The following is a 16896-nucleotide window of genomic DNA, read 5'->3' as shown; positions in this document are numbered from 1 at the left end:
TTTTGTTTTTAGGTTAATTATTTTAATATTAGCTCCTTTATGTGCTTTCCTGATATAGTTATCAGCCAGTTGTGTTTCTTCTAATGTGAATCATCTGTTTCCATCATTTGCTGTTTAGTAACTCTTATTATATAAACTTGTCAAACATTAAAAAATTTTATCCTTTGGGCCTATTGGTAGCTAAATATTGTTCTTGTTTGGCATTTAATTGTATTTATGTTTTGAACACACGAAATCTCTTCATTTCTATGCAAATATATTGACATTTCTGTTTGAGTGTTTTCATGCTCTGAAAGTCATCCCATATCTAGAGATCAGATCAATATTAAATTTTCTGCTAAACACTGTCTTTCCCTGTGTTGATCAATCTACTTTACCCAGAAAGTCTTGCTGACAGCCATGGATTTCTTCAGTTTGTCTTAGATGGCAGTGTTATCAAAGTGGAAACAAATATTTTCTAATATTTCTGGTACTCTAAAAACACAATTCATAGAAATTTCAAAGCAGCAACTTTGTCCTTCCCACAGCTAATAACAAAAAGGGAAAACAAAGGAAGCATAGTTATGCATTGCTAATGACAATTGGAACCACAGGACTGGATTTTGGTCCTGGGCATCTGATTTGGTGTCAGGAATACAAGTCCTTTCTTTCCAGCACTGTCATTCACTGGGTTGCTTCTCAGAATAAGAATCCGCTTCTCAGGTTCATGCAGTTCTCCTGCCTCAGCCTCAGCCTCCCAAGTAGCTGGGATTACAGGTGCGCTGCGCCACCACACCCAGCCCAGTAGTAGAGATGGTGTTTCCCCATGTTGGCCAAGCTGGTCTTGAACTCCTGACCTAAGGTGATCTGCCTGCCTCGACCTCCCAAAGTGCTGGGATTACAGGCGTGATCCACCATGCTTGGCCTAAAATTATGTTTTTTAAAAAGAAGGTTTAGTTGACGTGTACGTTTAAGAAACAAATTTAAAAAGCAAAATATGAAATTATACATATAGCATTTATATATGTCAACACAGGTATAATTTAACACCAAAAATATAGAAAAAAATGGAAAGAAACCAAACATTTTAGTAGCTGTTATTTCTGGGGAGTGAGATAATGAGGATTTAAAAAAATATACTTCCATGTGCCTTTTTTTTCCTACAATGAACCTATCTTACTTTTTCTACAATTAAGATAAAATATGAATTCAGAAAAGATTTGAAAAGGCATAGTGTTCCTCATACAATGTGACGTGTTTTCCAAGAAGTAGGAGAAAAAACAAGACTAAAGAAATCTGTAGGGGACACAAATAAAAACACCTTTATATCATGATCTTGAGAGGCGACAACGTTCTAGCAGCCCTCGCTAGCTCTCGGTGCCTCCTCCGCCTCCGCGTCCACTCTAGCCCCACTGGAGGAGCCCTTCAGCTGGCCACTGAGCTGTGGGGGCCCTCTCTCTGGGGCTGGCCGAGGCCGGAGCCGGCTCCCGCCGCTGGCCGGGAGGTGTGGAGGGAGAGGTGTGGGCGGGAGCCGGGGCTGCGCGCGGCGCTCGCGGGACAGCGCGGATTCTGGGTGGGTGCGGCCTCGGCGGGCCCGCACTTGGCGCGATAGGCAGACGCCTGCTGGTTTTGATGGGAGTCTGAATCCAGTGCGTGGACTGCCGTTCCCTCTTTGCGGGATCGTTGGCCACGAGAGCAGGTCTCCATCTCTTTCTCACTTCTCCTCTTTTCCCCTTGAATGTCTGGGACGAGCCCCCTCTGGGCTCACGGAGTGCCCGGGCTAGGTGCCGCAAAATCCCGTGTCAGCGGCAACCACAGGTGAAGCTGCTTGGGCTTCTGGGAAGGATGGTGACTTGGAGAACTTTTGAGTCTAGCTACAGGATTGTAAACGCAGCAATCAGCACTCTGTATCTAGCTAATATATATAAACGTGCCAATCAGCACTCTGTCAAAACGGGCCAACCAGCGCTCTGTAAAGCTGACCAATCAGCTCTCTGTAAAGCAGACCAATCAACTGGATGTGGGTGGGGCCAAATAAGGGAATAAAGGCAGGTCACGCCAGCCAGAGGTGGCAATCTGGTTTGGTCTTCTTTGCAAGGTGTGTCAGGGTTGTTGTTTTGTTCTTTGCAATAAATCTTTTTGCTGTCAACTGTGTGTCTGCGATGCCTTTATGAGTTGTAACACTCACAGCGAAGGTCTGTAGCTCCGCTCCTGAAGCCAGCGAGACTAGGAACCCTCCCTGGGAGGCATGAACAATGTTGAACGCGCTGTCTTAATTAACTGTACCACTGCGAAGGTCGGCAGCCTCACTCCTGAGGCCACAGAGACCACGAACCGACCAGAAGGAAAAAACTCCGAAGACACTCATCTTTAAGAACTGCAAAACTCACTGCGACGGTCTGTAGCATCATTCTTGAAGTCAGTGAGACCAAGAACCCATGAATTCCAGACACAATCTGACTTGTCCTTGTGTGTGGTAAACTCAGTCTTTACCCACAAGTGAGTTTGTAACTGGTTCATCTGTCCATTGGGAATGTTTACTGTGGGCCTACCATGTACCAGGGACTACGCCACGCTTGGAAGACCTGCATAGAGTTTACAGCTGGTGAGTGTTTTGTAATTCCAGATTGAAGTCTCCAGAAATGAGCTCAGGCCTTCCCGGGTTTAACATTTGTAATCTACTGTAGCCACTTTTCAATGAAAAATATTAAGGGCTGTTTTTGTTCATTAGAGGGAATGTTTTTTTAAAACCGAAAGGAAAAAGCAATGCTTTCGATGTGTGTGAGATGTTGGCATGGTTAGACGTGGCTGGAGGAAATACTGCGTAGGTCGTAGATGTTTGAGAACCCAGGGTTGCCAGCTGTGCTGCAGGTCACAGAGAATGCCATTGTTTTTGGAAACTGTTGCTTTTGTTCACCAACTCCCACAGCTTTTACCGAAGAGAGAACAGACGAGCAGTTACAGCTCTCCTGTACTGTTCCTTTGTAAAGTATCACTAGCCTTCTTGTTAGCATTTTTTCCATTTAATGACCTTGATAAAGATAATTGTTAAAAATAACTCAAGGAAAACAGATTGAAATAAAGTCTTTTCCCAAAGGAAAATAATGAGCTCCCCTTGGTCAACGTGCCTCATAATAAGAGCATACTCAACATGTATGTATGTATATATATGTATGTGTATATACACACAAGCAATAATGCAGGTGTGCTTTTTGATAAATGAAAGCCCTAAAGCACATTTAGACATTTTTGTTAAAATACACTATGCTCTTAGCACACGAAAAATAAAATACATAAGATTTATATAACTTGAGGGGCCCACACAAAGCTTTTTTATAAATGTTATGATTCTAGCCACAAGTAAAAATAGATTAGAAAGATTTATTTGAAACAAGAGCTCGACTACCCACGATTCAACCACATGCAGTTTCACCTTTTGTGAGAAAAACCAAGAGCAAGAAAATAAAACAGCCAGACTAGACACGGCACGGTATGCACCACTGCCGTCATGGAGCAGTCCCTTGCGTAACGGCCCCGCTCTCCCACTTGCGCTATGCACGTTCTTAGCAAAACACGACTCTCATCCTTCCAAGGCCTCTGCAGGTTAGAAATAGAAGGGGCCCTCCCTGCTGCCTTGGTGTGTTGGTAGCAACACAAAATAACAATTGAAAGTAAGGGGGAAAAGTAAGAAAACCGTACCATGGAGAGGCAACAATTCCCAGAGCAGAGTTGCCTGGGTTCATGTACTCTAGGTACAAACAGGTCTTTAGGACCTTGGCGGACCCTGAAGACACTGCCGCTTTCAAACACTACCCACGAATCCATTTTCACACTTATTGTGCTAAGTTGTAATGAAACGGTTACATTTTCTCAGTTGAAATTGAGTAATGGGAAATATATTTTAGAATATTGTCGGTTTGAAATATTTTAAAACAAGTGAGTTTAAAGAAGCAAAGTTGTGATTCTACAAAAAACTGGTTTAAAACAACAAAAATTCATTTCAGAGGATCCTAGAGAGCATGCGCGCGAACACCACACACGCGTACGTACACATGCATACCTACAGTATACACACATGCACATTCATACACACATTCCTATGCAATAATTAGCTGAACTTCAGGAAGATGGTTTGTGTCTCAAACTAGGGAAAACAAAATAAACTGCTTTGCTTAAAAAAAAAAGAAGTTTGAAAATATCCACAGGGAGTAAGCAATACGTTTCTTTCAACTCCAGAGATCAATGTAATTAAAAGATCAATGTGTTTGATTCACCGTTTGAATATCTATTGTAAATATCACCCATTCTTTCCAGAAGAGATTCATTTTCATTATATTCTATAAAATACATTTTTCCCCTTCTGCAAAGCTGAACGTACTTTCCAAATATCCTGTTACATAGAGTTGAATCTGCCACTCTGAATTTTCTTGGAGAGATAGTAACCTAGCAAAATCTCATCTGGAGATTTTACAGTGAAACCTATAATCCCTGACCTTCAAGATACAAGCTATATAGGAAGCAGAAAAAAGTTTCAGAACATCACAAACTTATGAACCAATTGTGGTTTCTGACTACTAGAAAGATTGAGAGCAATCTAAATTTAGTTCTCAGAATTTTGCATAACAGTCAAGCCAAGTGCATGCTGTAAAAGCAAATTGAGGTTCCCACTTTGTCCCCACCACTCTGATACAGTAATGCTGGAGGCTGGTGGCCTTGCCTAATTTTAATTGTCATTCCTGGTGGTAGGTGACTCACTCTTTCAAGGGCCCTGGCTATTTGAGCAGACTTTTCCTTCTCTCTCTTAACGTCTCTGTTTTTTTCATCAAACACTTTGGAATTCAGATATAAGATAGTCACCTCTTCAAACTTAAAATTTGTCCTCTTGATTGGAGATTATTATTCTAAGTGAAGTAACTCAGGAATGAAAAACCAAACATCGTATATTGTCACACATGAGTGGGAGCTAAACTACGAGGACACAAAGGTGTAAGAATGACACAGTGGACTTTGGGGACTCGGGGGAAAGGGTGGGAGAGAAGGTGAGGAATAAAAAACTACACATTAGGTACAGTGAACACTGCTTGGGCGATGGGTGCACCAAAATCTCAGAAATTACCACTAAAGAACTTACATAACCAAACAACACATGTTCCCCTAAAACCTATTGAAATGGAAAAATAAATTTTAAAAAACTACATTAAAAAATTATCCTTTTTTTTTTGACCTTGTTGAAAAAGAACATACTCATCCCTTTGATAGCTTTCTTGGCCTTGAGTATACCACCTAGCGGGAAGAGGGGTAATTGCAGGTTCTTTTGAAAACAAAGAATGTTTTGAATGTTTCCATGACTCTAGGGAGAATTGGCAATCAGATTTTTTTTCCAACATTTCCAGGAGATGTGAATGAGCTATAATTTCTCCAAGGTATCATTAAATCTTAAGCACTTAGCAAAAATATATTTAATAACATACTTAAAATTATTGCTGGAATAAGCATTTTGTTTAGGGTAAACTTTCAGAAAGATTTAGACTGGCATTTCATTTTTGATATGATACACGTATATTTTATAGTACATTGGGCACCTTTGTATAGTTACTATGTTAAGTTTGTTTCTTCCATTACTGTTACTGTTTGAGAGGGAGTCTTGTTCTGTTACCCAGACTGGACTACAGTGGCACGATCTTCGCTAACTGCAACCTCCACCACCTGGGTTCAAGAGATTCTCCTGCCTCAGCCTCTCAAGTGGCTGAGATTACAGGCACCTGCCACCATTCCCAGCTAATTTTTTTTTTTTTTTTTGTATTTTAATAGAGATGGGGTTTCACCATGTTGTTCAGGCCGGTCTTGAACTCCTGACCTCAAGTGATCCACCCGCCTCAGCCTCCCAAAGTGCCAGGATTACAGGTGTGAACGACCGCGCCCAGCCTGTTTGTTTTGAGACAGGGTGTTGCTCTGTTGCTCAGGCTGGAGTGCAGTGGTGCGATCATAGATCCCTGCAGCCTGGACCTCATGGCCTCAAATGATCCTCCTGCTTCAGCCTCCCAAGTGGCTGGGACTACAGGCACACACCACCACTCACGGCTAATTTTTTTTTGTATTTTTTTGTAGAGATGGGTTTCACCAGCCCAGGCTTGTCTTGAACTCCTGGACTCAAGTGATCTGTCTGCCTCAGCCTCTCAAAGTGGTGGGATCACAAGTGTCAGTTACCTTGCCCAGCCACATCTATAGGTTTGTGTATAATTGAGTTATGCCTATTTTGTGGGATTTAGGGCAGAGTGTTAAATCTTCTAAATTATTACCAGAGTTTACAGTTGAGTCTCTGCTTTTGTAATAAGATGTTTGTTAGAGAGATGGTTGGTTCTGAAATCGGTCAGCTTTCAAACTCTCAACTTTCACGTTTTTCCTTATCCTTAGATATAACTTGCTGGGTGATGTCACACTTGTTGGGTGATGGTGGTTTCAAAGGTGGGCTACCAGGCTGGGCGTGGTGACTCACGCCTGTAATTCTAGCACTTTGCGAGACCAAGGTGGGTGAATCTCCTAAGCTCAGGAGTTCGAGACCAGCCTGGCCAATATGGTGAAACCCCATCTCTGCTACTAATACAAAAATTAGCTGGGCATGGTGGTGCATGGCTGTAATCCTAGCTACCAGGGAGGTTGAGGCAGGAGAATCGCTGGAACCTGAGAGGCAGAGGCTGCAGTGAGCTGAGATCGTGCCACTGCACTCCAGCCTGGTGATGGAGTGAAACTCCGTCTCAAAAAAATAAAATAAAGATGGGCTGCTTACATAAGGAACTCAGGGAAATCACTGCTTCAAAAGCATTCTTGACAAACGATGCCAGAGAAAATTTAATTTTATGCTGAATGCAAAGCCACAAACATAAATGGGTAGTGTAGGGTTTCCTTTTCTAAGATTTCAGGAATAAAATAGGAGAAGCCAAGTTCTGTCCTTGTCCCATGCAACATTATAAATCAGGAGTGCATTTTGATACACACTCCCAAAACTATGCCTTAATAGAATACAAGCAATAAATATGATACTATAAATACATACAATAAATGTATTATAAATATGACTCTGTAAAAAAGACCGTCCTCTTCTCTTCCTTTCTTATTTGTAAGACATCATCATCTTCCAAGTTGTCTTAATTAACTGCCACCCATAAGCATGACTGTTGTCACAGATGGGTGCTATTCAAAACGGTTAGCAATTCATTTACACACGCCCCCAAAGGAGAAAACACGATTCATTCAGTTGAAAGAACTGCCTGTGAAAGCAGAGTGGAATTCTCAGTGGTGGAAAAGATAAAATAGATTGTCCCGAAATAGACTGCCACTTGGAAAGTGTCTTTTGTTTCTGATGGTGGTTAAGAGCATAGTAAGAGCGTGGCCTACTCCAATGGAAATCGTTCCTCACCATGCCACAAATAAGTGTGACCACTCTGTCACTTCAGAAAAAGAACTGGTTAAGTACATTATGCAGCATTTCTAAAACTGTGGGTCCATAGAACGTTACTTTCTCTGAATGCTCATAGATAGATGTATTTGAAATAGTGTTGTGGTCAAATAACACGACCAGAACTGCTCTTAGTGTAGGCTATCGTAGAGTGTTTAATTTCATTATCAGTGAAATCCTTTCTTCTCCCTGAGGAGCTCCTGACGCTAGTGTTTCTAGAAACCGGCTTTAGGAAACATTGACTTAAGAGGTTATATTATCTCAGAAGTATTCCCATGCACACGCACAAATATCTGCATGCATATATTAAATATGAATTTGGAAAAACTGGGCCAGTGTTCTCTGTGCCCTGTAATTTACTACATAGTTTACTGTGAATTATACATTTCTAATTATATATGTATAAATACACATATATATACACTTAGGTATTTATTATAAAATTGAACTATTCATTTCATGGTGAAATCTTTAGTTAAGAATCACTAAACAGCACATGGTCTCTGCCTTCAAGACCTCGGTTGGGTGGGAGCAAAAACAGACATGGGAAAAAACAGTTTCAGTGTATGTGGAGAAGATGCTTTCGAGCTACCGCTAAAGAATGTTCTGGGAGACCGAGAGAGGAAGTTTACTTCATTTTCGGACAGACTAAGTATTTCATATGTTGGACATACTTCATTTGGTAATAGCGGATCTTGGAGAAGACAATGCTTGAACTGAGTACTGAAGAATAAATAGGGATTAGTAATTCAAAGAATGAAGTTAAACAGGGCTTGCATTCCAGGCAAGACACATCCTGAGGCATAGAAGAGCGTGTCAAGTAATAGGTGGGAAGTTTTTCTTTTCTTTTTTTTTTTTTGAGACAGAGTTTCACTCTTGTTACCCAGGCTGGAGTACAATGGTGTGATCTTGGCTCACTGCAACCTCCGCCTCCCGGGTGCGAGCGATTCTCCTGCCTCAGCCTCTCAAGTAGCTGGGATTACAGGCATGTGCCACCATGCTTGGCTAATTTTTGTATTTTTAGTAGAAACGGGGTTTTTCCATGTTGTTCAGGCTGGTCTCAAACTCCCGACCTCAAGTGATCTGCCTGCCTCGGCCTCCCAAAGTGCTGGGATTACATGTGTGAGCCACCGCGCCTGGCCAAGAAGCTTTATTAGGAAGGAAGAGGGGAAGATGAAACTGCAAGACACTGAGAGACCTGGTCATGGAAAGAGTGCAGACACTCTGGTTTTCAAACATCGTGACACATTAGAATCAACCAAAACTTGTCATTCAATAAGGCCAAATGATGAGTAGGGTGATCTGTATTTTGGATAAGTTATTTAAGTGATTTTATGTGTCCAGCCAGCATGAAGGCCTTTGGGAACCACTGCTATAGGATCACGGAAGGGTTTTGAGTCATTGAATGAGTCACTTTGCATCTTGAAAAGAAAACCTCATTAATTCAAAATACCGTGAAGACTAATATGTGCTCATTACAGAGAGAAATGCACAAACAAAATAAAAAGAGGACGGGGCCCTGTCTTTTTTTTTTTTTCTTTTTTTTGAGGCAGAGTTCCACTCTTGTTGCCCAGGCTGGATTACAATGGCGTGATCTCGGCTCACTGCAACCTCCACCTCCTGGGTTTGAGTGATTTTCCTGCCTCAGCCTCCTGAGTAGCTGGGATTACAGGTGCCCGCCACCATGCCAGGCTAATTGTTCGGTATTTTTAGTAGAGACAAGGGGAGGTTTCACCATGTTGGCCAGGCTGGTCTTGAACTCCTGTCCTCAAGTGATCCGCCTGCCTCAGCCTCCCAAAGTACTGGGATTACAGGCGTGAGCCACCACGCCTGGCTGACAGGGCTCTGTCTTTTATCCTTCAAATCCAATTCCCAAAGGCAACCAGTCTTAATTGTTTGATTTAAACAATTATGTATATAGTCTATACTCAGGCATGCAAACAGAACTAAATCAAAATAAGTAACATCATGTGCATTGTTCCAGTTGTACTACATTTATTAATTCCCTTAATTTTTGTAACAACTTGGTGGGATAGGGGTTAGTATTACTGCCAATTGACAGATGGGAAAATGAGGACTTAAGTTTTCTAAGGTGATACAACTAGTAAGTGATGAATCCAGGATTCGAACCCTTGCTATGTGGCTCCATTACTCTCTATTGCCTCTCATATTATTATGCAATTATTTTCTTTAAAATATACTTTGCATCCTTAATAGGTTAAACATAGAATTTCCATGTGACCCAGCAATTCCATTCCTATGTGTATACCCCAAAGAGTTGAAAACAGTTACTCAAACAAATAACACGCACATGCAGGGTCATGGAAGCTCTATTCACAACAGCCAGGAGGTAGAAACAACACAGACATCCATGGACAGATGAAGGGATTAACAAAACGTGTATGTCCGTATGATGAAATATTATTCAGTTATAAGAAAGAATAAAATACGGACACACGCTACAACATGGACGAATCTGAAGAAAATGATAGTAAATTTTGAAAGTCAGACATGAAAGGCCACATATTATATAATTCAATTTACATGCAATGTCCAAAATAGGGAAACAGGGACAAAAAACAGACTAGCAGTTACCAGAAGCTGAGGGAAACAGTAATGAGAAACGATGCTTAAAACAGGGTTACCTTTTGGGGCACTGAAAATGTTCTGGAGCTAGACAGTGGTGAAGATTGCACAACAGTGTGAATGTGTTAAATGTCACCGAGTTCTGTATTTTAAAATGATTTAAGTGGTGAATTTTATGTAATGTGTGTGTATTTTACCAATATCGCTATTTTTAAGTAAAGAGTTCAGTGGCATTTAGTATGTTCATAATATTGTATAATTATTATGAACAAAGGCTAGAACATAGTAGGTGCTTAATAAAGGTAAATATGTATTTTTATAAATTTGTTTTTAATACAAGTATGTGCTCTTTAAAAAGATTCAGGTAATACAAAAAGTTTTAGTTATAATTATATAAATACAATAGCTAACACATTCATTGTTTTAAATTTATTTCTTATTTTTATTTTGAGACAGGGTCTCACTGTGTTGCCCAGGCTGGAGAGCAGTGGCACAATCTCGGCTGAGTGCAGCCTCTAACTCCAGGGCTCCCAAGTAGCTGGGACTACAAACATATGCCATGACACTCAGCTACTTTTTGGTAGAGACGGAGTCTTACTATGTTGCTCAGGCTGGTTTCAAAACTCTTGGGCTCAAGCAATCCACCTGCTTTGGCCTCCCAAAATGTTGAGATTACAGGTGTGAGCCACCATATCCAGCCTCATTCATTGTTTACAAGTTCTAGACACTGCTAAGGTTCTATGAATATTAATATGTTTTATCCTCTTAACAGCTCTATGGAATGTGTTGTTCCCGTCCCTGACTTATAGATGATACAACAGAGGCCCAGAAAGGTTAGGTAACTTGACTAATATCACATAGCTCGTAAGTGGCAGAGCCAGAAATACAAACCATACACAGCTTGTCTCAGCATTGCTAATATCAAGTGTCACCTTCTCTCATGACATGAGACGTCCTTTCCTGTTCATATTTGGGGAGGGGAGGAGATGGTCTTCCATGCACCCCTGAGTCCTCCACTTGAGCCCTGCTCCTCTGTGGCATCTATTCCATGCCACAGTGGGTGACATTTCATCGCATTCCCATTCTGGCCTGGAATCCACTGGTGCTGTGACCCTCACTTCACAGGTCCCTGATGGCAGACTGATGGGTTATGTTGGGAGTTGGAGGTGGGGACCTGACACAAAGTTGGTTAAAGGGTCAGAAGGATTAAAGGGAATTACAACATATGAGGGAAAGAATTGAAAACTTTGCCTTTAGTGTGAATATCCCCTGAGCCCATGACATGAACACTCTTGTAGGCCTCTTACAGGAACCCTGAGTTCCTGACTTCCTCATCCACAGGGCTCTGCTCTTGCCTGAGAATACCTTCTTCTCTGAGCCTTTGTTCTGTGACTTTGCACTGTCCCTTAAGGAGATTCTATCTTGGTGACAAGGTTTAGTCTCCCCCAGCCACATCCATTCCTCTCCCACAGTAATACTGTCTCCCATTCTGACCCTGGAGCTCCCTCTGGTCAAGCTGTTGTGTCCCCTTGTGGAGTATTTTGAGGGGAGTTATTCTTCCACTTACAGCTCATTATTCTACTAAATATTCCACTAACATATATTCTATGTACTATGAATATATTTGGTGCATATCATTTCATATACGTTGTCTTTGTATTCTTAAACTTGAAACCACATTAAAGAAAAATGCAGTACAGTATGTTTAATTGCTTCTAAGGTTAACTAGCTCATGGACGTTTATTAATGCCAAACACAGCTTCATAATTATTTTTTGCTATTTTAAACTAAATATTTTTATTATTTATTTATTTTTTACATTGAGTTCCTGCCCCTGGACCTTTATGAGTCTTAATGGTTGTGTAAAACTCCATTGTGTGGCTAAACCATCATACGTGTTGAATTCCAGCTTGATGGATGAAGAGGTTGTTACCCATTGCTGTCTATGGCACACACTTCCCTGAATACACATTTTTTTCACGCGTATTTGCCACGTTGCAGAGTTTCCTAAGATTTGCTAGTTTAGAAATAATGTAATTTATGTAATCCACTCACAATAAGTACCTTTATTTACTTTTAAACCACAGAAAAATGAGTAAGTAGAAGAGTGAAAACAAATGCATGTATGTATATTTGTGTGTGTGTGTATGTATATTTATGTGATGTGTGTGTGCTTATACATATATATGATACATTAAGCCTTTCAAATTGGGATGGGATGAAGAGAATGCATTGGTTAGAGTTGAAAATTTGATGGATATTTGTCACAAAGTGGCAGGTACTTATTTAAAAACAAATTCCAGATGAAATATAAAAGGTAAAGGACATTAGATGTCAAAAATGTTAAAACTTCTGTGCTTTTAAAGAACTATAAACAAAAAAGTAAAAGACAAATGATAAACTCAGGAAAATATTTTCAGTCTCTATTAAAAAGTGATGCTGGATTTAATATATTAGAATGGTTATTAATGAAAAAGAACAAAAACCCAATGAGAACATGGGGTAAGGATATGAAAAGGCGTTTCATGGAGGAGAAAGTACAGTCAGTAAGCATGTACTGATAAAAGAGATGATGTAGATTTAAACAACAATGGTATCCTACTTTTGTCTTTAAACTTAAACACATTAAAGTTTTTAAGTTTTATATGTATTTAAGTTTTATAGATAAAAGTAGAATCCCATCGTTTAAGTACATTACATTAAGTAACATAATTACTCCATTTGTGAGGGTGTTGGGTTGTTGAAAAGCAGGCTCACTCATTTTTGGTGGCAATAGAAATTGAAATTACTGTTTCAATTTTTGTCATTAAACTGGAGAGCAGTTTAGTAATCCATTCATTATCTGTTAACCCAGGTGTATTCTTTAGCCATAGGAATGTATATAAAACTGGGTGTCTAGTTATCCACCCATGGCACTGCAAACATTGCCACCATCACCACCCCACCACTCCTGTTACTACCATTACTACCTTCTTCCCCCTTTTCTTTTTTTCCTTTTTGAGATGGAATTTCACTCTTGTTGTCCAGGCTGGAGTGCAATGGCACAATCTTGGCTCACTGCAACCTCCGCCTCCCAGGTTCAAGTGATTCTTCTGCCTCAGCCTCCTGAGTAGCTGGGATTTATAGGAGTGCACCACCACGACCGGCTAATTTTGCATTTTTAGTAGAGATGGGGTTTCTCTATGTTGGTCAGGCTGGTCTCAAACTCCTGACCTTAGGTGATCCACCCACTTCGGTCTCCCAAAGTGCTGGGATTATAGGCGTGAGCCACCGCGCCTGTCTGATACCATATAATTCTTAATACGACCTTCTAAGAGAATATATTTTTATCTGCATTTTTCACTTGTAGAAGAAAGACGATCTGTATGATTAAGTAATTTGCGTAAGGTCATCCAGCAACCAAGATTTGAACCGAAGTATTCTAGCATTCTAGTGATGATGGCAGAGTAGTCGAAATGATGTTTATCAGTTTCTGCAGTAAATCATTTCAGAAATTTTTTACTTCTTCAAGTATTCAAGATAGTTCCTTTCCCTTATGTGGATTATTTTTTTCATAAGCTACCCTAACCCTTTTGTTCTACTTAATCTTCAAATAAAAAGTGGTCTGGGCGTGGTGGCTTGTACCCGTAATCCCAGCACTTTGGGAGGCCAACGCAGGAGGATTGCTTGAGCTCAGGAGTTGGAGACCAGCCTGGGCAATGTAGTAAGGCCTCGTCTGTACAAAAAATAGAAATATTAGTTGCTTACAGTGGCAGGCGCCAGTAGTCCCAGCTACTTGGGCGGATGAGATGGGAGGATTGCTTGAGCCCAGGAAGGCAGTGAGCTGAGATCGTACCACTGTACTCCAACCTCCCGGGCGACAGTAAGATTACCCTGTCTCAAAAAAAAAAAAAAAAAAAAGTGGCGTGGTGGGGTGGCTGTTAGCACTGTATGTGCAAAGCCCATGGCCCTATTTTGTATCTATATGAGTTCTTCCTGACATTTCATGCAGTTTTACGGCAGACTTCTTCAGCTTCAGTGGACTTTCATCCAGGGCATTTCTGCTGGCTTGAGATTCCTGATACTCTGAGCAAATGGAGAAAATTAAAAACTTGCAATCCCTAGGCTGTCCTGTTACCTATGTGGGTCCTCTGTTCTTGTCTTTAGCTCTTTGGTGGATGGTGGCTCCCAGAATGCAATAAACTGCCATTGTTCTGGATGTTGCAGTTTCTGACTAGATGGAGAAAGGAGAGGCACCCTGGGAAAAGACTAACAGTACCCGGCTTGTCTTAAAAACCTCTATCCAAGCATTAGAAAAATGGCTGAATGGAAGAGTCTGAATCAGGAGGTTGAAGCTGGGAAAGGAGGAAGCACATCTGTTCGTATTTTAGAATGGAAACCTCTATTATTTTGGGAGGAAAGCACCAATTAGTCATCTATTGTTTTTGTCAATGGGTTGACTTTGGAGTTAGTGTTATAGAAAAATTTCTCCCAGATTCTGGCAAGCATTCTTTTTTTTTTTTTTTTTTAAACAAATTGTATTGTGCCTCGTTTAAAAAAAAAAAAACTGTATGTGTATTTTAGTGGGAAATAGGAGGATGTGTCAGGGGCTGCTAGCCAGATGGGATTTTTAACCAATTCATTTGTAAATTTGTAACATAATGAAATCCTGTCGCTATTTATCTCTTCAGAAATGAGCACAGCTAGTTATTTGACAATTTCTACATGAAAAGCTTACTTTTTAGAAGCACATTATGAAAGAATCTCTGTGCATAGAATACTTTATTCTGCTGTTTATATTCACTAGGACCTTATTACAACAGTTTTGAAGTTAGTAGCTGCATTGATTGATTGCTTACCTTTTTCCCCCGGTAAGGCTGTAAGTTTGGGGAAAACTCTTTATAAAAGATAGCTTTTTATGTGTGTGCATGTGCAACAAGGGGGGAAGGGAACTTTCTGAGGAAATGTTGGCTAAGTTAGCAGATAAATGCCATGTCTAACTGAAGATTACCTGACCAAAAATGAACCGTCAGCTAATTTCTGTCCACAAATATGCCAAAAACTCTAGGATAAATTGACATTTCTGGTTTCAGCTGTGAAAATAGGAAGGCCAAAGTATTGAGAGCATAATGTTCTGTAATAATAATTGCATTTTGCAAGGTCACCATCCTCAAGGACATCCTTAAGTAGCTATTGTTTTATTTCAGAAAGGACTCTGGCTCCTACTTGACTCCAGTTTTTGAAAACAGGTTTGTCTCTAAAACAACAGCATTGACGTAAGCTGTAGCTACAAGAGTGACCAAGGGTGAATGTCAGCTTGGCCCTGGAGATGAGTACATATATATATTTTTCAAGTTTTCAAGTTTAATCACCAATGCTTTCCATTGATTTAAGTGAATACAAAGTCACCATAAGATCACACTTTTAAAATGACTTAATCTAACATAAATGAGCCTTTATAAACCAAATGAATTTTCAGCCTACATGGATCTTATCTAGTTCTTTGTAAGAAATCTGTGAGCTAGGCATTATTACCATCCTCATTTTACAGGTGAGAAAACTGAGGACCACTAGGTCCCAGTCCCTTGGGTGGCGGAACACAGCAGCCGAAAGCTGCTCCTGTGACATGACCAGAGGTCTTGGGGCTATGAGTCCAGGGCTGTTTCCACCATTACAACAGTCTCTGAATCTAGACAACGCTAGAATATTTTTCTCTTGGATTGAAAAAGTCTTTCCTTTGTCCTAGTTTACACAGTAACAGCTTAGAAAAATCGCTTTATTTAAAAACTTTATAAAATCTGCCTAACAAAATTACAGCAAGATTGTTTACTATGTAGGGAAAAATGTTTTAGTGCTATTACCCCAATCAGATTCTTACTTTTTTTTTTTTATTGTGGGTAGAAAGACATAACATAAATTAGATTCTTTTCATTTTTGTATGTCTGAATCTAGACACTTTTGTTGACACATTCCCTGGTGACTGTAATATGTCTGTATCTTTTTCATAGATATTTATTCTATTTGCTATAATTTATTGATCACTATCTGGTTTCAGTAACTGGGATAAGCTGTTTCATATTTTCTCACTCAATTTTCTACGCTCGTATTTTCTTCACTCAATTTTCTCGACTCTTTAAAGTAGACATCAGCATTTTCCATTTTGTAAATGAAAAACGTGAAATTCAGAATGGTTCGCTAGCTTGCCAAATTTAATAGTGAATTAGCAAAGAGAGGATGTGAGCTTTGCTTTTTATCCAAATTACCAGCGTAATGACAATATGGGATTCAATCAAGGGGCCCTTCTAAAGTATAGCTAACACATTTGTTAGACCATTAGTTTAATTCCAGGTTTTTGCTATAATAAATATCAGAACTGAGAAGGGTTTTGAAGGCAGTGTCTCCCACTATTTAGGTTACTTCCTTAGGATAGATTCTCAGAATGTAGTTCTTAAAGTCAATTATTATGGATAGTTTTACTGTCCTTGATATATATTTCTAAATTACTTTGCAAAAGTGGCTTTTCAATTTGTACTGCAGCCACTGTTGAATCTAAGTTATACTTTGCTTACATTCTGCCTTTCTCCTAAAGCCTTTTCAGAGAGTTATGGCTATAAAACAAAGTGTAAATATTTATGGGGAAGTTTAAAAAACCACTTTACAGATAGCTCCCTAATGGCATAGGAGCAGCGGAGCATGGAATGCACTGTTGGTACTCAGGGAGGCAACCATGCACCTTTGCATATTTAAAGACTGATAGGATGCCCAAATGCATGCAGCAAGGCATGCAGTTCTCCCATTTTATCCCTCTCCAGTCAGTATCGTGCTGAGCTTTCCATGTCTGGGCAAAAATTTGAAAATGGTTCAGAAGAGAGCTGCCATTAAATAATCAGAAAGTA

The sequence above is a fragment of the Macaca mulatta genome, chromosome 3, assembly GCF_049350105.2.
Source record: "Macaca mulatta isolate MMU2019108-1 chromosome 3, T2T-MMU8v2.0, whole genome shotgun sequence".
Lineage (NCBI taxonomy): Eukaryota > Metazoa > Chordata > Mammalia > Primates > Cercopithecidae > Macaca > Macaca mulatta.
Note: the sequence above shows the minus strand (reverse complement) of the source record.